Genomic DNA, 23398 nt, shown 5'->3' on the forward strand with positions numbered 1-23398 from the left:
AGAGTAGCTTATGATAGATAGTACAATTTTAGAATCTGAGCTTATGATAGATAGTACAATTTTAGAATCTGAGCTTATGATAGTACAATTTTAGAATCTGAGCTTATGATAGATAGTACAATTTTAGAATCTGAAGAGGATAGTAGGGATTTAGTTTACTGTTCAGTAATATGATAGTTAACAGAATAGACTTTGGAGTTTGGATTAAACTCCTAGATTTGTCATTTGCTAGCTGTATGACAGTGGGCAAGTTACTAAACATCACATTCAGTCTTCACAACTGTACAGTTGGAATTTTTAATCTTCTTTGAAAAGATGTGGAAATATTTAGGGAAATCAAGTACTTAGCTTAGTCCCAGGCTTATAATACATGTTAAATTAAAAGAAAGAAAAAAAAAGAACCATCCTAGATGAATGGTGAACGTAAATAGATTCTAAGAGTATGGAGAAGGAGAAGATTAAAATTAGAGTTAAACTTGATGATTGAACTACTTTTAATTTTATTCCTAAAATTCAATTTTCGGTGACAATTTTCAGCCTTGAATTAGATCTCATTTTTAATCAGTTTTTTTCTCCTTACCATAAAAATTATTTCTATTGTATACACTTCTAAAATATTTTGAACCTGAGTTCAGTTAAAAAGATGACAATTAAATTTAAAAGATCAATGACCCTTGACTCATGTTGAGTGAAAGAAGAAAGAGAATTTATTCCTTAAATCTAATTTGATGGCAATATTACAGTTTGCTTTTGAGTTTTCTTCAGGATAAAAAGGAAACTATATGGTGTGTGTATATATAATAAACATATTATTTATTTGCTTTGGCTAAGCAAAGCATACCAGCTTATCAGGAGAAATTTTCTTGTTATTAAATTCTAAGAGAAAATTGTCATATGGGTTCTCAGTATAATTTGTGAACATGGATTTTTAGTGTGCTCATCCTAAAATAGACCATTACTTTAGAGGAACAGCAGCTATTGCAATACTTACACCATCTCCCACAAATATACTACATATATGCATATATATATATATGTTTCAGTTATTTTAAGATTAAATTCTTTTGAGAATATTCCTTTTACTGAGCCTTGGCTTGTACTAGAAAGCAGTAATACTTAATTTAAAACAATATGGTATCATAAGAATAAACTGCTGAGTAGAACAGAATACAAGTTCAGAAATTGACCCAAATGTATAGTATAAGAATTTAATAAGTGATAAAGGTAGTGTTATACAAGAGGCATAGACACACACACATTAGTATTATGCCATATAGGTATAAAGTAACTTTTCCTCAGTAAACCTGATAGGCAGAAAGGTCAGAACAGTGCCTGAGAATACCATCTTCCTGTCATTTTGTGGAGGGGCCTGATGGGTTCAACTTTGCTGTATAAACAGTGGGACATGCCTCAGGAGAAGGACCCTGCTCTTGTAATATTGATAGGGAAGCTGGGAGAAGGGCAAGAACATCTAGTCAATATGTACTAGGTGGATCCTTGCTGGTCAGAGAAATGACTTGGCTAGGGGAATTCTATCAATGCCTCTTAGATTAGCTAAAGAGACTTAGTATTCTTCAGATGAGCTGACTCAGTCTATTGAGTTAGTAACTAGTTTTACCAGTTCATTGCTAAGCTTTGAGAATGGGGAAGGTAGAGAGCCACTAGGGCCCTCCAAGGTAGCATCTCATGGCACTAGGGAATGCTGTTAGCATGACTGCTGCTTTACTTATCTGTCTTCCCAACCAGTTTATGGTCTCTGTAAGGACAGAGGTATGTTTTTTACCTTTATATCTTCAGCACCTTGCTAGCATAGTGCTTGGTCATAGTAGATAGTTAATAAATCAATTAATTACTCTTAATTGTGTATTTAATTAAATTTAATGTACCTACACCTTAACATTTTTCAGGAAAAGCCATCCTTTTTTTTAATATTCTAAGGTATATCGCTTATTCCAATTATATTCTTAAGTATATGAAAACATTAAAATTGCACTTTGAATGGATTTTGAAACTATCTGAAAATACTGTGGAGGTACTAAGAAGTGATCAAATTAACTTCTTGTTAAAGATAGTGGGTCGAACACATATATTTCTATCTTCCACCTCTCCAAACTCATAAAAACAACAGCTAAGGGAATTTTTTTAAAAAACACGAGCTCCCAAACATAAAGACTCTAGGAGAGCAGGTGATAGCAACATTTTTTGGAAATTGGAAAGTAAAAAGATGTGTGATAATTGTCCTAACATATCCAAGAAAACTCAGTCCTAAACCAGTAGTAGAAGAAAATGAGAACAACCCAATTTTTAGTGTTTTGCAGAACCCCTATGTTTAAGAAATTGCTGGCATCAGGGAAAGGGGGTAAAATTGATGGCCAAACAGGAAGATTGGTTGAATGTCTATTTCAGAACCAGTTAGACATCTGGATTCCTTACCCAGCTTTTTCCTATCAGTTAACTACCTGATCTCAACTCTAGCTGAAGATCAGAGAACAATAGACACAAACTGAAAACAGTGAAAGTTTATATACTAAATACTGAGATTTATCCTAAATCTCACAGCCCTCTTTTCTGATTTGGTTCCCAGAACCAGGCTTATACCCTTCAGGTGTGAGATTGGAAGATAATCTGAATACTCTGAATAATATGATTAGCCCAAGAGAAGTATCCTAAAGATATGTCCACTGAGTAGTCCCTAGTAAAAAGGGCAAGTCAGATCACTTTGAAGGCCACAGTAGACTAGACTGATGTACATTCAGTCAGCTTTTTAGTTTCCCAATTTAATATTTGAGCGGATGGCTAAGGATCAGCAGATATTTGAGAAAAGATTCTAACATGAAAGTAGAGTCAGAACAAACACATACAAAGAAGCAACTTGGAGAAGATAGGGACTATGCAAGAAGAGGAGAACCTAAAAGGCAAAAAAACCCAAACTATCGTCAGTAGCATTAGAAAGATAATAGAAAATAAATTACATGTAAAAAGCAAGATCAGAATGCTGCATAAAAGGAGAAGTGCAGAGAACAAAAAGAATTTTAGAAATTAAAAATATGATAGCAGAAAACGCTTAAAGGAGGGTTTGGAAAATAAAGTTAAAAATATATTCCAGAGAGAAGAGTAAAAAGAAAAAGAGATAGAACATGGGAAATAGAAAAGATATAAGAATATTAAGGGGCAGTCTAGGCGATCCAGCATTTGAATACTAAGCATTTTAGAAAAATAAAGCAAAAATGAAGGGAAGGAATTCATCACAGAAATAATATGGGAAAATTTCCCAAAATTCTAAGACATGAACATGCAGATTAAAGGACCCACCAAGTATCCAACAAAAGGCATGAAAAGAGGCTTATATAAAGCCATATTGTGAATTTTCAGAAGCCAGAGGTCAAAGTGAAAATCCTAAATGTCTTTAGAGGTTAAAAACAATATCTTATATGGCTTGGCTATGTATTGCATTTACACAGTTATAATAATTAAATGCTAAAAGTTAATATAGGTAATTAATCCATTGGTTTATCTCTGTTGTAGAGGGATATGTGAATGGACACTGCACAGATATTTGGTGCTGGTGTGTTAAGAATGTGAAAGAGGGCTTCCCTGGTGGTACAGTGGTTGAGAGTCCGCCTGCCGATGCAGGGGATGCGGGTTCGTGCCCCTGTCCGGGAAGATCCCACATGCCGCGGAGCGGCTAGGCCTGTGAGCCATGGCCGCTGAGCCTGCGTGTCCGGAGTCTGTGCTCCGCAACGGGAGAGGCCACAACAGTGAGAGGCCCGCGTACCGCAAAAAAAAAAGGAATGTGAAAGAGACCTTAAACCCCCGTCTTCCATGGTGGAAAGTCAATAGATAATGCTTAGAACTAAAAAACCCCACAATAACCAAAAGGCAGAAACAATCCTAGTGTCCATTGATGGATGGATAAACAAAATGTGGTATATACATATAATGGAATATTTTTTAGCCTTAAAAAAGGAAATTTGGACACATGCTACAACATGAATGAACCTTGAAGACATTACGCTAAGTGAAATAAGCCAGGCATGAAAGGACAAATATTGTATAGTTCCACTTATCTGAGGTTCTGAAGTAGTCAAATTCATAAAGACAGAAGGTAGAATGATGGTTTCCAGGGGCTAGCAGTAAAAGGGATGAGGAGTTAATGTTTAATGGGTACAGAGTTTTGGTTGGGGAAGATGAAGAAGTTCTGAAGATGGGTGGTGGTGATGGTTGTCCAACAAGGTGAATGTACCTAATGGCACAGAACTGTACAGTTAAAAATGGTTAAAATGGAAAATTTTATGTCATAAATTTTACCACAATTAAAAAAACCTACAGAAGTAAGCAGTAGCACACATAAGCATGGTATGTAGAGATAAAGATGTAAGCATCAAAAGAGTGGTTGCTTCTGGGGAGCAGGATTTGGGGAGAAAGAGGAGAGGAGGAAACGGTTGTTTCTCATAATAAACTCTTTATGTATAACTTAACTGTGCATAGTTTTGCATGTATAACTTAGGGAAGATATATTGAACACACACAAAAAGAAGAGAAACTTAAGTCAGATTAGGTGTATGTGTATAACATGGGATTTGTTGGTGGACTGGATATGAGGTAGTAAATGTTCCAACTCTCAGGGTACAGAGGAAGCGTTCCCTTATTTAAGGGACTATTTATACCTATCTATGGCATTATTGATTTTCTTTTCTGTTTTATGTGGGTAATTGAGGAGTCTCCAGTCTTCAGATTCATAGCTGTAACAAGGTGGGAAAGGAATTATTTGTTAGTTGTAACTTAAACTGAGGTCCATTCAAATCTCTGTTGTATTGTGTGCCTTATTAAAGAAGTGAACAGATAAATTTGATTTAATAGGCAACAAAGCAAATTAAAAAAAATATAAAAATCTTGAAAGTGATGATAAAGGTTGCAAATTTGTGATCACCAGAATGTTCTCTTTCCCTTGCCTTGAATTCTTAAGTTAAATATTTACCATTGTTCAGAAGAGAATATGAGTTCTTCAATACCTTCCTTTGGTTGCAAAATGTCACACTACCTCACCCCTGCCACTGTTGCAGGTTCACACTCATTTCATACTTGGGCATGTGTTCTGGTGAATGAGTAGTCCCTGTGCTGCTGCAGGAGAAGATGGGGAAAGAGGGAGTTAAAAGAGCAGTGAAGGAAAGTAGTGCTGATAGGCTAGCTTACATATAATTTGACTTGGCCTCAGAGTTTTGTGGGAGAGAGCCAGTGTTAACTTTCTGTTAAATTTACAATAAAGGAAAATGACCTACACTATGAAGTTTTTCTTCGGTAGTTCGTACAATAACTGAACTTCATTCCGTTACAATATTCCTGGGATTTCCTGCAGCCTCCAAGTATCATGAAAAATTGTACCACACTAATGTGGAAATGAAATTCAGGTCACTGAACTCACTTTTTTTTTTTTTTTTTTTGCGGTATGCAGGCCTCTCACTGTTGTGGCCTCTCCCGTTGCGGAGCACAGGCTCCGGCCGCGCAGGCTCAGCGGCCATGGCTCACGGGCCCAGCCGCTCCGTGGCATGTGGGATCTTCCCAGACCGGGACACAAACCTGCGTCCCCTGCATCGGCAGGCGGACTCTCAACCACTGCGCCACCACGGAAGCCCCCTGAACTCACTTTTGACTTGAACTTGAGACCAGCACTTTCAATCTAACTTATCAGGTGGAAATGAATTGATCTTATTGACATAAATAAGATGCTACCTGTTTGTGTTTTTATTATATAATTTAGCCTCTGAAATATGCAATGATATGAAAGGTTATTTAAAATGATGCCTTAAATATAATATGTAAATATACAGCCTAAGTGCTGTTAAATATTACTGTACAGGGGGCCAAGAACAACCACTTTATTGTCTTTATTATCAGATTAAGTTTATTATTATTTTTTAAAAAGCCTTTATTTTCAAATTTTATTTATTTATTTATTTTTGGCTGCATTGGGTCTTTGTTGCTGCGCGCGGGCTTTCTCTAGTTGGGGTGAGCGGGCTTCTCATTGCGGTGGCTTCTCTAGTTGCGGAGCAGGGCTCCAGGCATGTGGGCTTCAGTAGTTGTGGTGCGTGGGCTCAGCAGTTGTGGTTTGCGGGCTCTAGAGCGCAGGCTCAGTAGTTGTGGCGCATGAGCTTAGTTGTTCCGTGGCGTGTGGGATCTTCCTAGACCAGGGCTTGAACCCGTGTCCCCTGTATTGGCAGGCAGATTCTTAACCGCTGCACCACCAGGGAAGCCCCAAGCCTTTATTTATTTGCTTATTTATTTTTGGCCGCACAGCGCAGCTTGCCCGGGCCCTTGGCAGTAGAAGCACGGAGTCCTAACCACTGGACCACCAGGGAATTCCCATTATCAGATGAAGTTAAGATCTGTTCAGACACAGCCTCTCTCTGCCTTTCTAAATGATGAATGGAAGCAAGATGTATTTTCATCTCATTGGAATGAACTATTAAAGTTTATGTTTAATAGGTAGTGATCTCTCACTACAGGTCTGAACGAACTAGTATTCTTTCTTTTTTTTGCTTTGTAATCAGTATATTAAGGAGAGATTCATACATTTCAAGAATTGCTTAATTCTGATATCCAGATTTAAGCTTGTGAGAATATGACTTTAAACATACAATTAAAGCTATTCATAGTTTGCTATACTACCAACATTAAATTACAGTTTCTTTGGAGCATAAGTTAAATGGTTTAAAGTAAGCCTGTAATATACCTGCAAAACACCTTCCTAACTCATACATGCAAATTACTTCTTCATGTAAAGGTCTTATCACTCCAGCCTCTAAGTTACCCTGCTCCAGAAGTCACTACTCTTAAGGCTTACTGTGGTCCAAAGAGAAGGAAAAAAAAAAAAGTAACCAGGACCAATAACTAGATATATTAAAAAAAGATGGCCCAGCAGAAGGGAATGCAGTTCAACAAATGCAAGCCCTCAAGAAGCAGCATGTTATATGATAAACCCCTTCTTTAGAAAGGTATCATTTCTATCACTGATACCACAGGCTAAATTAAATTATATAGCATGCCATCTTCAAGTAACAGTTGAGGCAATAGAATAAAGGCAGAGGCATCACAATGAATCCCACTTAATACCACTGTACAGACCAACACTTCTCTACAAATTCTCTGACTGCCAGTTAAATCCAGTTTTAACTTCATAGCTGAACAATTAAGGGTCATACACTGAAGTCAATACATATACCTGGCATTTCAGTCTAAGCTATTCCATGTACATAGCTGAAATCAGTTACAAAGTATGGCCTAACAAATGCTAGGGGAAATTTTTTAAAGTAGTTTTTACAAGTATTCAACTTATCTTGCACACTGAAGTCATCATACATACAGGGCAAAGTCAGCGCTTTTATATTTGAGTTTATTCTTCATTTAACTTTTAAAACACTACTATAGTTGAATATTAAAACCAACAATAGCAAGTAGTGAGCATATTATGATTATAGTTCTTCACTCAATCACTACTGCAAATAAAATGCCAGCAGTGAGTGTTATTCACTGGCCCCATTAGGAGGTCTGACACTGAACACCACCCTGAGGATGATGTTCATCATCCTCATATGCTTCTCCATTGTAGTGGCACTGTCTTTCCTGATTTGGATCAAAGTCCACTAGTTCTGCCTGGTCCATTTCATCAGTCTCTTCCACTTCCTTCCTCTCAGGTTGGAGTTTTTCCAGCAAAGAGAGTTTATCAGGGGAGAGAAAGCCATTCTCAGGAAAGTTTACCTTAAATTCATCGATGATGCGACCCTTTTAATGTGGTCTACGATAAATTGGCATGCCTTCATTTAGCACACACTTGATATCTCCACGCTCGACAGTCTGACCTGGATGAGAAGTGATGACTGTGGTGCAGTTGTCAAGAGTAGATATTGGCTTTTGGAAGCCACACAATGCCTCAACCAGCTGTATGTCCATACACATGAGAAGGTCTTCTCCTCGTCGAGTAAAAACAGCATGGTCCTCCTGATTTAAAATGATGATAATATCTCCTGGCTCCAGTCCTGGTTCTTGGTGTCTCCTTCACCGTGGAATGTTATCTTCTGGTCATCTTTCATGCCTTTGTTAATGTGAACTTCTAGAATTTTCTTCTCTCAAACTACCTTCCCTCCATTGCAGCTTTTACATCTATCTTTAGGACTGATCTGCTCCCCATGGCCCTGGCACTCCATGCAGACAGACTGAATTTGCTGGACCATTCCAGGTCCTATTTGATGAATTCTTATTTGCATTCCAGTACCTCGGCAATTGAGAAGCACTTTACTGCTCCTTTCTTAGCATCTCGGCCTTCACATTTGTCACAAATCACATTCTTTTGCAGATCTAGTTTTCTTTTTGCACCATAAATCTTCTAAGGTTACTGTGAGTTGATGCACAACATTTTTACCTCTCCTTTCTCTTTGCATCCTGCCTCTTCCTCCAAAAAACATATCAAAGATGTCCATGGGGGAGCCCAAACCACCACCTGCTCCACCTTCTTTAATTGCCTGTTCTCCTCCTTTGTCATATAATTCCCTTTGCATCAGAGAGCACTTCGAAAGCTTAAGAAATCTGTTTAAACTTCTCTCCTACATTTGGATTCTTATCAGGGTGGTACTTCAAGGCCAGTTTCCTGTAAGCCTTTTTCAGTTCTTCTTGGGTGGCATTGGGTTTGACCCCCAAAACATCATAAGTGGTTTCTTTCACCGTTTTCTACAGTCGGTGAGATGAGGGGGTCAGTGGGCCGGTGCCGGCGTGGGGGAGCGGGAAGGAGCACGTTGTGGTGCGCAGCTCGGGCAGCCGCCACTCCTCTGCCTTTTCGAGGAGCGTACTATCTTACTCTGCTTGTGTATGGATGATGTTTTCTCAAGTCAGATATAACAACTGCATGATTGAAATATGGAATAGATATTTTAAAACAAAGACTTGCTTCTCTTTTACTTGCATCTCTTTATATGGTTGGGGTCCCCCTCTCCATTTCCTTTCCTTTTTCTTCTCTTATTTTTTCTCTATTTCTCTCTTTTTTTTTTCTCTCTCTCTTTCTCTTTCTCTGTTTGCCTCTCTCTTAGTTCTAGAAATCCTGCTTGTAAGACCTGAGAATTCAGCTTCATCTTGAGCAGCCTTACATGCTGACCACCCCAACTGAGAATCTTTATTTTAAAAAGTCAACCATGATATAAGATCTGAAACCATAATAAAGTTTGAGAATCGTGGTATTTGCTCTCTATTATGTGTATGTTTAGCTGTGTGGATAATGGTTCTTTGGTCTAAAGAACAGTTCCAAGTTTGACATTTTTAAAGGGTTTAAATTCAAGGATAAGAACTCATCAGTTCTGGTTCTTCCCAGATCTCAGATTTTCTTGATGTTCTGATATGCTTTCACTAGTAATTCTAATTAGATTCTAATATCTAATCTTATATTAACACAGTGAATGTACAAAGCAAACAAGGACACTAAAGACATGTTTTAAAATGGTTGTTAAGTCTTGCATATTTTTACTTAAATGTGATTAATCCTTGGGCCCTGCCTACAGATAGTAATTTATTCTACTGTTTGAACTGCATCTTAAATTTGGCGAACGCTTTCTCACATTTCGTGCTTCTTTACCCCAAGTTTAGATCTGTTTAATATCATTTTATAAAATAGATCTCATAGAGATCTGGCCATTTGGTCATTTCAACTGTCTTTTATTTTTTAATGCTTTCATTGGGCTAGCAGGGATCATTAATACCCAAGAAAATTGGTCTCATGTAATTGACTATAAAAATTACTGTAACGTTTTATAAGTAGGAGAATTATGAGTTATAAAATGTTATAATCAAAGAGGCATTAGCACCAATCAAAGCTACTTTTACTTTAAAAAGGTTGAGTTTGATTATATTGGTTATAAGAACACTTCGAGATAGTGGTCTTAGAATGTAGACCCTTAAATGGGAGAAAGGAGACTGGATCCATTGCTGACTCTCTCAAGGACCATAGGCATTTACTTATTATCAACTTGGCTTGCACTAATTGCAGACTAGGAGAGGTGGTGCCTTACCTTATCTTTGTCATGCAGTTGTAGTGATAATAGAGAATACAGAGCAGCAGTCAACTCTCTTTGTAATAATTTTTAGAGAAAATTAGCTCATATCCATTCGTAGTCAAGTCTTTCTTGTAGAAAATTTCTTTTGTAGTGTCTTCAATATTAAAGAGCATAGGTTTGGAGTCAAGAAAGCTGGGTTGAAACTTCTCACTTATAATGGGCAAAACACTTAATCTAAGCCTTATTTTCCTCTTTTATTAATGTGTCTAATAAGATCATGTATGTAAAGTACTTAGACACACAGTAGGCACTTAATAAATATGGCATTTTTGGATTTTTTTGTTTTGAGATCTATGTGATTTTATCAGGCAATTAGTCTTCAGTTGGGGTAGCTTGGGTATTGATAGCTTAATACCAGCTGTCTTTCTGCCTCTCCATCTTCTCATTAAATCATTGCAACTACATTTTTTTCATAAGTAGTTTTAAACAAACTGATTTGGGAAAGCATGAGCCACTACTTTTAGAGGGAAAAAAATTTTTTTTAACCTGAAGGTTTTCCTTATTTTTTTCAGGCTTCAGTGTTAAGAAATGCAGGGTTTTTGTTTGTTTTGTTTTTTGTACTATATTGCAATAATTGCTTTAATGTCAGTGAGAAACCAAACCTTACATCTGCTTAAATGGGCAATTCAGACCTTAGAAATTAGTGAGACTTAAATGGATATCTTTATTTTGTTGATGGAAATTGTATTTTGGGTTCTTAGTCTTTCTACAGTCTCTTGAAGTAACTTCACTATGCATGTGGTGATCGTGTTTCTCAGTTACTAGATTGAGCTATACTCTGAGCTCAGTGTATTTTCTCATCTCCTGTGCTGATACTTCTTGGTATGAACAAGTCAGTTTACTGGTATGCTGTACTTCCCTTTTGACAATTCTAGATGCCTGCCACGTGTGCAGAGTGTAGTGGAGCCAAGTTTGAGGTTTGGATTTAGAGCCCTCCCCGAATCCCCGTGGTGTGCCCTTTGACCTGGGGGATAGTTCTTACTGGCCCTGGAGAAATCCAGTTGAGAATTCCTAGGATTGTTGTGCTCTCAGTGAGTGCTTTATTCTTGTCCTCTGCCAGATGTTTTCTTTACTGAGCAAAAAAACTCCATCAAAATAATGGTAAGGGAACTGGTATGTGAGGAAATAAAAAGAAAGGAAGAAAAAGAAATATTCAAATATATTCAGGAGGGCCAGAGATGTGGACCTAAGGATGTTCTAGAACAAGAGGAATCTATTTTCTCACATCCTACTAGATCTCCCTGCTAAAAAGTTTTAGCAAGTAACCCTAGAGTAGCTTCAAAATTAAAAATATTTACATACAATATATCTTTCTTTTGGTGTCCATAACTTTTTAAACATGCATAGATTCACGTAAACACCACCACAAACAGAACAATTCCATCACCCCCCCAAATTCCTTTGTGCTACCCCTTTGTAGTCAAACCATCTCTCTATTCCTAACCCCTTGGCCATTGGTCATGAAGTTTATCAAAAGTATAGGTTGGGAAGCATATTGAACAGGTAATGAGGACTACCAGAAACTTCAGTTAATTAATTATTGCTAATTATTATCTCACTGATTGAGAATGTGACATTTCTCTTACTCCTTCTTGTTTAGGATCTCAACAGAGAAATGAACCCCAAACTAAAAACGCAGAAAAATTAAATTTTTGCAATTGAATAGTGACAGATGACCACCTAAGTTGCTGCTTTTTTAGGTCTATGTGATTCTAAGCTTTAGAGGCTTTATGACCTCTGAACCTGACTGTACTGGGATGAATTCTTTCTGTCTTCATTAGGAGGTGAATGGATAAATGCCTGCACCAAGATGGCTAGGGAATAAAACTCTGGACTGGGAAGTATGGGAAGTGGTTAGATCATTAGAGGTGAATTTTTCACTCATAGACTCTTTTGTTCTTTGTTCTTTGTGAGAGGCTATTGAACAAAGCAGTGGCAAGAGTTTATACTGTGAGCCGGAAGTTTTCAACCGACTACATTTTATTTGTTTTGAAAGCTTGCAAAAAAGTTGTTTTGTTGACAAGTTCAGGCTACTTTACCTTCCTGACATAATTTTCTAATTGCACATCTACAGCAGATTTAGAACAGCTTTCAATTATTACTTTGTGTGTGCATGCAGAGGAGAAAATGCTCTGCAGATTGGGGCAGTTGTCTGGGGGGAAAGAAAAGGCCTTGTCATGTTGTAGTGCCTACTTGCATGTGTGTGTTTGCTTAAACTCAGAAGTCAGCCAACCATTGAGGCCTCTAGTGTGGTTAGCTATTAAAACAGAACAGTGATAATGGATCTTTATATAAATGTTTAAGTATTTGGAAATTTTTAAAATTGAGAAAATTCTGTTTTACAAATCAGGGTGGGCTGTCAGGGGAGATGATTACCCTATACCAGTTGAGATGTTAATGAGATTGGGAAGGAAGTAGGGAATTTAAGAGCCCTTATTTTTAAAGTCTTGCAATGCCAGTGCTTAAGATGTGTTCTGTGGCACACCACCATAAATCACAGAGGACTCACTTGTAGAATACTAGGTAATAAAAGGGATCTGGGACACTTGTTTGGAGGAGGGGAACCTATAGCTAGGATAGAGTTCAGGAAGTGGAACTAAGATGATAATCATTTACTGGCATTTTCTCGAGGGCATATGTCTGAATTGGCTTCATCTTATTGTTCGCATAGAACCTAGCACACTGCTTTGTACAAACTAGGCATTCAGCAAATTTTTGTTATATTATACATACATACACTTTTTTTTCCTTTGGCAGGGCACTTTTGCATTTAAGGACAGAGAATTTCCATGGATATTGTAAGAGTTTTAATATTTTCCTGGTCTTCTTAGGCTCTTAATTTGCTGATGAAACCTGTAACTGTTATGTTCAATTTTGATATCTCGGGTTGCAAATTATCTTTGAAGAACCAGCTGAAACTTTTTCACTTAGGTATAATTTTATCTTGATTCTCCTCCAGTGAAACTTTCTCACTTCTGTATACCAGTGCTATTTTTTCTTGGTAAAATATTCATAACATAAAATTTACCTTCTTAAATCATTTTAAAACGTACGGTTTTGTGGCATTAATCAGTACATTCACACTGTTGTACAATCATCACCACCATCCATCTTCAGGACTTTTTCATCTTCTAAAACTGAAACCCTGTAACCAGTGAATTAAAAGCTTATGATTTGTGCTCCAGTACTGACTGAACAAATAAAATCTTTTATATATGTGTTGAGGAACTTGCGATCTCTTTCCAGGGAAGAAAAAAAGGCGAAAAGCAAAACCGGAATTCACACAATAGCTTTTTAATTTAATAAGAAATAGATTGTAGTTCTTGAATTTTATAGATAGGTTTTTCTCTTCTTTAGTTTCCTTGAGAAATTTGTTCAGAAGCAACAACTGGAGTAGCCCTTATTCTCTGAAAGTATTTCTAGTCTGTGTGTGTGTGTGTGTGTGTGTGTGTGTGTGTGTGTATTTTTGTAGTCTTTGTAACTAACAAGACAAATAGAAAGCTATATTTTTACCTTAGGTTTTGTTTTTCGTGTAATTACTTGCTGGCTTGAACCGTGGTGGTCTTAATCTTCTTTTGAGGGTTGTGCCCTTGAGTATGGTGATTTTATTCTGGTGTCAAAGAATTTAAGGATAAGGAGTATCTTTTTTTTCGGTACTATAATCTTATTTTTTGACTTAGGCTGAAGTCTGTTATTAATTTGTACCTTTCCCTTACTTCCCATATAAGAAAACAAGCAAATGTCAAAAAATAGTACGGCCTACTTTCCAACAGAATGACTTCAGCTCTCCTCAGTTTGTTAAACATATGAATCTCTTAGCTGCCCTGATGAAGAGGCTGTGGTCTATCTGGGCATGTGTTATGTTTGTCTTTCTTGGTAAGTCTTTAAAGCAGAGTTGGTCTTTTAACAGTGGAGAGGAGAGATATCTATAGCAGTAGTTCTTAAACATTTTAGGGACGTAAACCTTTTGAGAATCCAATGAAAGTCATGAACCCTCTCCTCAGAAAAATTATTGTGTGGACACAAATTTTTCATAAAATGTCAGAGGATTTGAGTACTCTGTGAAATATATCCTTGTGGGAGCCATCTGGACTGTTAAGATCCAGTATGAGTATTAGATTCAGTAGTGTATTCTGAGATGCTCCTTTTCTAGTTTCATCATGGTTTGTGAAGAATACATAGTGGAAAAGCTTGAATAAAATTATAACAGTCTCACAGTTCAATTTTACATCATTAGTGAAAATGGATGCTATTTTTACTAACACACTGACAGGTAGATTCAAGATGTTGGTAAATTTTTCTGACTTGCCCAGTTTAGATAGTAGATAGGTGTCTGAGAATACGTTGACCTATATTGTATACTGTGAAAGTTGGATAAGGTTGTATTTCCAAACTTTGGTTTGCCTGTGATTTCTCCTGTGCTTTTGTTACTTCTTTTTTCTTCTTACTTCTGTTGTATAGGTACTACAGAAGAAATAGAGAAGGGCAAAATAACAATGAAAATAAATTTTAACTTGAAATAGCTAGTGATAGCATAATATGAGTAAACTTAAAATGGCATATTCAGTATGACTTACACTTAAAATTGGTCATATTCAGTAGACATAAAAAGGCATTTTATAATACTTCGGTGAAGATTCACCTTTTTCTTCATAGAGAAAATACTCCTTTTTTCTGTACCTTAACCGATGTCCTAGAGAAACAGGACTTTTAAGCAGAAATTTGCTTGGCTTTCAGTACTCTTACTGCTTAATTATATGTTTCCACCATTCTTTATTGCTTCAATTCCAGTTTCAGAGGAAGAGGCTATTCCTCCTGTTTAAGACTGTTTCTTCCACTTGTGCTCAGTCTTATTTCTTTGTTCTGTCAAATGTTCCATCTTTCTCTTCCTTCCTTTTTTCTTCAACCTTTCCCTTTCACTGACTCCTTCCACTTTACAGTTGACATGCTCAGGTCTCCCTTTCATTGGCTTTACCACTGTAATCCCTCTCCCTGTCACCAAACCATCCAATGCTTTTCTTCCATATTTCCTGTCTTATTGAAAGATATCACTGTTCATCCAAGATAGAAATCTGCGATGCTAAGGAATTTGATAGTTGGGTGGTAATCTAAGTGTAGTAAGTAGCATAGTAAGTAAAATATTGTGGGATGGGGGGAGGATTCATAATATTGTAAAGTAAAAATGCATTGTATTAGTAAAAGCAGAATATTAGAACCATGGAGATTCTTACTTCCTGGGATAGTTTGGAGCTTGTAATGTCTGGAAATAGAGGTGGACTAAATAGCTTGATGAGGCTCTTTTTTCAACTTTTACTACACGTACTAGAGCATGACAGCTCACTGAAACTTTTCCAAAAAATTTGACACCCTTATCTTCAAACGAAATTGAACATTTATACCCAGTAGCTGTATATTTGTATTTAAAAATTATATATGTATATTAATTTCAGTAGTAATACACATATGGTTCTAAACTTTTTTGATTATGGACTGCCTTCAGTAAAACATTTTTGTGCATATATACCTTATATATGTATATGTTATTTCTTATAAGTGGTATACATATGTACTACTCTTATTAGCTACTGTCTCTGGGCAGGATGTATATTTAGGGAGAGAGTCATTGTTAATAATGCATTTAAATTCCCCTTTCAAATAGTCATTTTTATATTTCAAATTTGGGGTGTTATTTTCGGTCAGATCTGCTTTGATCATCCTTATATTTGCCACATGATATATTTGACAGGGGGCTCTTACCAGGTGTATCAGCTATCAATTGCTCTTAACAAACTACCTCAAAACTTAATGGCTTAAAGATAATATTGATATATTTTTTCTTTTTAAAAAATATTTATTCAGTGGCATAGCTGAGGCTTAAAAAAGAGGTTTGTTCATGTTAATTCTCGGCTTTTTTTTTTTTTTTTTTTGGCTGTGCCATGTGGCTTGTAGGATCTTAGTTCCCCAACCAGGGATTGAACTCACGCCCTTGGCAGTGAAGGCGTGGAATCCTAACCACTGGACCACCGGGGGATTCCCTGATGTATTTTTTCTTATGATTCCATGCATTTGTCTGCTGTCCTCACCTTGAAGTCACTCATGTGGTTAGCTGACAGTTGGTGCCAGCTGTTGTCTTGGTTCTGTACCTGAACTCTCACCCCATAGTAGGCTAAACTGAGCTTCCTCATAGCATGGTGGTCTTCCTCATAGCATTCCTCATAGCATGGGCTCAGACAGAGAAAGAGAGCTGAAGCTGCTGGGCCTCTTAGGACCCAGAGTCCAGAATTTGGCAATGTCCATCACCTTCTGCTAGCCAAAAGCAAGTAACAAAGCCAGTCCAGATTGAAGAGCATGGAGAAATGGTCTTTACCTCTTCATAGAAGCAGCGGAGTCACATTGCTAAGGGGCATGCACACAGGGAGGCTTGATTCTTGGGGACCAATATTATAATGGTCTTACCACACCAGGATGAAGACAGGTGTTAACCCTATTTTTTAGTATTATTTCAAACCACAGTGTATATCTAGGGAAACATTAAAACCATTTGCCCATTTTCTACAAGTTTAACTAAAACTAGATAGTATAATCTAATTTTATTTAACTGAGCACATGTAGTCTGCAACACATCACAATAAACTGAAAGAAAATCAACAAATGAGGGTATTACTATCAACCACTCTGCACTGTTTTTCCTCAGTATATATATTGTGAATTCCACATCTGGTACTTGACTCTTTGTCAGAGAGTGAGGGTGTCAGTGTCATTTCTTAAATCAAATATTAGTAACTTAGTTTCTTTGTTTTTTTAAGATAAAAACAAATATAAGTACTAATGTATTGTTCTTGCATAACCTTCCAGGTAGACACCGCCCCACTCTGGAGACGATCAGTCTAACTGATGTGGAACAGTTATGTGCCACAAATCTGTGCCTGTTAGTGTCCACTCTGATAGAAATCAGTGATTCAGCATGGCAGTCTTGCCGCGGTACTAGACTAAGTTAGAGTCCTTCTCAGTGGACTAAGCCAGCAGTGATCTAGGCCATCTTTCACAAATGGATCATAGATGGCACATGGGATAAAATGTGGCTGTTATTCTGGTTATAAGAGATTAATTGTACTTGTGGAAGAGGTAGAATATTCATATATTTTGTAGTTGGCATTTGGGGAAGATCTTATCAACAGTATGTGTGTGTTTTGGGGGTTTGTATGAGGAACTTGGGGAGATAATGGCCTTCCATCTCTGTTTTAGTAATTGTCTTTTTTGTTTAATCATCAGTGGTAACTTTCCTTTGGTTTCCATATTCAAAGAAACTTTAATAATATTTTAATATATTGAATATTTTAAACTTATGTTTAGATAGGAGATGAAAACAAGTGTTTATGTCTAACATATGAGGTTTGTTTTAATCCTTTGTTTCTACAAAACTCAGTTCACAGTTGAAGTTTCCTGATGTATGAGAGTTTGCTGATGTGAGTTCTTTAGCTTTTGATATATGATTGTCCTATTGTACTGCTGGAGTTTTGTGCTTTTACTAAAGAGTTTACTGCTTGAAAAGAGTTTTTAAAATTCTGGTGTACTCACAGCTACTTCTCTTATAGTGTGCTTTTCTGTGTCTTGGTGACTGTGGAGAGTGCTTCTTCCATGCAGCCAGCAGGATTAACAAATAGCCAAGCTGAACCTAAAGCATTCAACCTTCTTTCCTGCTTTGACCCCATAACCTCTCTTCTGGTTGGCAGTGTGCTGGTGTTGACAGTTCTCCTGGTTCAGCCAAAGGTGAAAGATAATTGCTTGTGGAGTAGCGGCTGCGATGGTATGTGTTTTTGCAGCAAGCACCCCCACCCCCGTCCCCAGGCAAAGCTTTGGATCTGGTGCACATTTCAAAGCATGTGTTAAACTTTATGTGATACTGATTAAAATAGAGGGCTCCAGGGTGAATTGGCAGAGCCCCACAACTGCATCTGCCAAATGACATACAGAGAAATGTCTTGCTACAAATGGAAGGGCTGAATTCTATCTCAGCAATATGTAAGCCCGCAGAAGGAAAGGTGACTCTGGGCACGAATACATACACAGCCTGTGGAGCATCCAGGATTCTTTAGTAACTTCTTTGTTCCTATCGCATTTTAACAGGAACGAAAGCCTTTTTATTTTCCTTCTCCTTTAAACAACAACAGCAAAATCCACATGGAAATAATAGTTCTTATTACCATGTCCTTCACTTCGCCATTCCCATTGAACATTTATTAAAAACCTAACTTGGACTAAAGACAGAGGTGGAAGAACTATCTACCTTCTGAAGCTAGATTTATGGGTCTTTGGGATGAGATTTATGAATGTCATTGTTGAAGGAAGCAAACTTTTACAAAGCAGGTTTGTGTCCAGAGGTTTTTGTTTGTGTCCAGAGGTTTTTAGGTTCAAGATCTCCTCAGGATTTCTTTCTAAAAAGAAGTATGTATTTTTATCTTATGTGTAGATCAGCACTTCCCCAGAGGGAACATAAACAACATTAGTATCTCAGGTCACATTTCCTTAGACATCTTGCCCTACTTTTATGAGTTAGGATAGAGAGACCATCAGTTCTTTCAAGAGATTTAGACATTTTGTTAGGAAAAGGTAAGGAATTTAGAGGAGTAAGAAGGGTAAGTGGCACACATGCAGGAATAAAAAACGAAGAAGGAGAAAGAATTGAAGAAATCGGTAGAAAGAGGAGGGTGAATAAAGAGATCAGTCAGGCTTCTAATTCATGGGTGGATCAGAGGGAACAAATATTAGGGATTACAAAAGGTGGAGTGGGTATGAAATATCAACAAAAAGTAGCCACAATTATATCGATTTATGGATTTAAATAACCCCACTAGACATTGATGTATTTCATCACATTCATTCCCTGCTCTAGAGAATGAAGAATTGTTTGATCCTTTGCAGTATCCTTTTGTTTCTCAGAATGGCCCAAAAGATGGCTTTGGGGACTTAGTATAGAACTTTGTTATCACCCAGGTTATATTTGAGGTGGGGAAGCATAAGTTGAACAACTTCACAGGCAAAGAAAAGCACTGTGTAGAGCAGATCCTGGGTTGGGAAAACAAATACATTTTATTGTTCAGAACTTGCTTTTATAAACTCTATATAAAAAACAAACACAAAAAAAGCAAACACTATACATATGGATATATTTCAGTTTTCCAGGTGAGACCATCAGATCTGTTTTGCTTTTAAGTGTTTTCTATCATGTATCCTATTTCTTTGTTAAATTTTGTCCTCCCCTCCTCCTCATGCTTCTCCTCCTTTGTACTCTTTTGAAACAAGGGTGGAGAATATGCAGGGAACAGAAAGAAAATGCTGGCTGTTTGCCTACTATTTTGGAGCTTTTGTTGAATTTCATACAGTTTCTTTGTTTTCCTCTGGTATTAAAGCTCACTGTTTCAGTCATGAAGATACTTATTTCTAAAGGATATTTTCCACAGAACTTTTATTTGAGTGGTTTGGGGTTGGGAGATTGATAATCTGTTTTTCTCTTTGCTAGAGTTTTGGTAGGGTCAAATAGGATTTGCCCTGAGGATATTAGTATTGACTTCATGTAAAAGAAGTGTGAAACCTAAGATTCCACTTAACTTCCTCTCCTGGGCTTTTGTAGCATATTTTGCACAGGGAGAAAAATGCAACTGGAATGTAGTTAGCCACCAATCTTAGTGAATGCCATTTCTTTCCAAGGATTATCTTAGAGTTTCACTGGGTCAGTTACTAAATGGAAGGTTCATTTTATGTAAAGTAATCTTAATTGATAAAGAATTCTACGAAAACAGAAGAGGAAGATTCTACACACTTCTTTGTGTAGTCAGAGTTGTAAAACAGAAGGAAGAATAATAGAAAAGGAATATGGAACTTGTTAGTAATCACATAGTATTCTCCTTATATAACACATTCATTTCACTATTTTATGTGTCAAAGATTATCCTTATTTAGAAATATCTCAGAATTTGAATAGTTTTAAAGAAGTCAAGATTAATATCGAGTGCTTACCCAGTTCCCACAATTGTATAACGTCAAGATTAATAGCTTTACACTTCATTTATTATTTCAGTCAATAAATACCTATTGAGTGTGTATTAAAAACAAGTCAGTTTAGTTTGTCAAATAGTGATATTTGCTATGCTGAGAAATCAAGCGGGGAAGGGGGAAGGTTTAGCTGTTTATTTTGAGATTGGATAAGGTGTTCTGTCCTTTAGTGTTCTATAGCTACTTAAAAATTAAATTTTGTATTTTCAAGATTCATTGCCTCTTCACATCAGCCAAAACTCATTATCTTGTTAGAGTTTAGGCTATCTTTGGGGGGCAGCACTTAATGCTTCTGCTTCTTCAGTAGCCCAGATTCTGACTATAAGCAGCTATTTTTAAGTAAATTGGTATAAAATTTTGTATTTGTCCGTGTTTTTCATAGTACCTTTGGCTAGTGTAAAGCCAAATACAACAGCAGGTCACCAAATAATAATATCCAATTTTTTAAAAAAGAAGTACTTGAAACTTTAAAGAAGTTCTTATGCATTATAAATTTATATATTAGGTGAAAAGTGGATTTGGATGTATTTCCTCTTTTTGTTGTAGTTTTTAGATGATTGGTAGACACGTTTATGTTGTACTATTTTATTTCAGGGCTGAAAAGTTTCAAACCAGTCCGTCTTTTGGTTGATACTTGCAGTTTTTACTTTTCTACTCTGTAATAGGGTTTTTGAGATGGATTTGTTGAACCCCTTGAAGTGCCTTCAATATTTTGTCCTTGTGTGTGTATGTGCATTATCTTGGTTCCTAACTTTCATATCCTCTCAAAGCCGTCTATGTATCAGTCCAGGTTTAGTCAGAGGAGTAGAACCACTAGGAGAGTACTTACCCAGTTCCCACAATTGCATAAATCAGTCCCTAAGCAGAGCTGTTATCTTTGTGTTTGATGCTGGAGTTTGAAATCCAAAGGGAAGGTAGTCAGGAAGGGAAAGAAGATATAAAATAGGGGAGAGCAAAGACAAGCTGGAACTCACAGGTACGAGCTGGAACCCAGGAGAATGGACTGAAACCCATTAATTCTGGCTGCTTTTGATTTTGATGATCTGCATATTACTGCAGGAGAAATGGTGCCCTTCATCTTGGAGCTAAACACACCTGGCCTAGGAGGAGCCGAAGGCAGTTCGGGGGGAAAGTGGAGTAACTGGCAGGTTTGGCTGCTGTCCTGTGCCAACAAGCTTAACTAGCAGATAAGTGTAACATGTGGGAGCTACAAAATGGCTGCTGCTCCCTTTCCACTCCCTACATCTTGCACAGGAATATCTTTTGTGCCTCACCTTAACTAGAAACACATAGGGAGGGCAACTGGGGGACATGTAGTTTGGCCTAGCCAAGTCGACTCATTACAACTATGTGTCTGTTTCCAGGACAATTAAAAACCATTACTCTGTAGCAAGGGTTGGAACTACAGCATATGGGTGAACCACCTGTTTTTTTAAGTAGAGCTTAATTGGAACACAGCCTTGCTAATTTGTTTACATGTTGCCTACTTTTGTGTTGCCAAGGCAAAGTTGAATAGTTGCAGTAGCCACTGTATGGCCTGCAAAGCCTAAACTATTTACTATCTGGCTATTTAGGAGCAAGTTTACTGACCCTCCTTCTGTGGGAACTAAGGGATTCTTTGGATCCCAGAGGACTCATATGTAGAAATGCTTCTCAGAAGCTCTAGAACATTTGTATTTATCCCTAGGAAGCCTTGCTAGTTTATATTTTCTTTTTGCAAGCATTCCTGTTAAAATTTTGTTTATCTTTACCCTTGCATTTTAAAGTTGTCTGAAATGTTAATCAGAAATAGAATAAAAGTTATTTATAACATATTATCAATTGACATTCTTTTTAGAGCTCTGTACATTTAACTGCATATTCATCATAGTTTTTCTATAAGTTTTATAGCTAAACTGTATTGTGTGTTAATTTTTTTTTTTCTTTTTAGTGTGATCCCTCAGTTTATAGTTAAATTTCTTAAGGTAGGTGTATTAGTTTCCTAGGGCTGTTGTAACAAAGTAACACAAATAAGGTGGCTTTAAAAAAACCAGAAATTCATTCTCTCACAGTTCTGGAGGCCAGACATCTGAAATCAAGGTGTGGGCAGGGTTAGCTAATTCCTTCTTGGGGCCTTAGAGAGTCTGTTTCATGCCTCTCCTAGTTTTTGGTAGTTGCCAGAAATCCTCGGCATTCCTTGGCTTGTGGCAGTATAACTCCAGTTTCTGCATCCTTCATCACATGGCATTCTCCCTGTGTGTCTGTGTCCCTTTTCCTTTTCTTATAAGGACACCAGTCATATTAGATTAAGGCCCACCCTGATGGTCTCATCTTAACTTGATTATGTCTGCAAAGAGACACTTTCCAAATAAGATCATATTTACAGGTTGGCAGTTAGGACTTCAACATGTATTTTGGGGGGGACACAATTTAACCCACGAAAGTAGAATTTAAGTTGATTGAGTGCCTGGCATGCCCTTGTTAGCAGCTTTCTCTGTATTGTCATGCCACAAGGAATGAGCTCTAAACACACCAGAAATTTTTAGCATAAGAAACTTTGTACTTTATGAAAAATGGATAAAAACTAAGTAGGCATAACAGGCTCTATATTAAGAAACTCAGGCTAATACAGTATACACAAAGATGTCAAATTGATTAAAAAGACTGATTCATGATTTGTTACTAGTGTTCATCAACAAGCTGTGCCTAACTTCAGTCAACAAATCAGTAGTAGTCATTGACATTTTTTGTGTGACCATTAAGTACAAGGACTTACATTAGGTATTGTCAAAAGGCTCAAAAGAAAGAATCCCTTGAGAACCTTTTCAGGGAAGATGAATTGATGTATGATCAACTAATAAAACTATTGAGGCAACTTGGGAATAAAGGAATGATTAGGTTAGTTTAATTTAGAAAATAAGATACTCCTCTTTATTTCTTGTCTCATGGAAATGAAATTATTGGAATATGCATGGGGATATGAAGAAAGCCATTTGTTAACTTGTCATTAGTTAATTATAATGTTGCTCTTCTTGGCTATCATGTACCCAGATGGTACTCAAATGATGAAAAGTTTACTGATGATATGAAACATCTGTTTAGAGGTTACTGTTGGCTATTTTTGTGAAGTAGGTCAGTGTTTTTTCCTTCTCTGCCTTAGGCTGTGGGGAAAAGCAACTTATCTGGGCAGGCTGGCTATAGAACTTGATAATAAACTGATTTGAATCGAAGGTTTAATTCCTGGGTTTTAATAAACCACCTCTGCCCCCCTG

At 37.0% G+C, this 23398-nt stretch overlaps 1 protein-coding gene and 1 pseudogene across 13 annotated transcripts in view; one reads left to right on the forward strand and one right to left on the reverse strand.

The window, feature by feature from the left end:
- The window catches only part of EXOC6B (exocyst complex component 6B), a 710711-nt gene that overhangs the window by 111500 nt on the left and 575813 nt on the right, over positions 1-23398 (forward strand). The gene's annotated exons all lie outside the window — the stretch shown is intronic.
- On the reverse strand, positions 7487-8261 carry LOC117307909 (dnaJ homolog subfamily A member 1 pseudogene; annotated as a pseudogene).

This window comes from Tursiops truncatus, chromosome 14 (assembly GCF_011762595.2).
Source record: "Tursiops truncatus isolate mTurTru1 chromosome 14, mTurTru1.mat.Y, whole genome shotgun sequence".
In the NCBI taxonomy this organism is placed as follows: Eukaryota; Metazoa; Chordata; class Mammalia; order Artiodactyla; family Delphinidae; genus Tursiops; species Tursiops truncatus.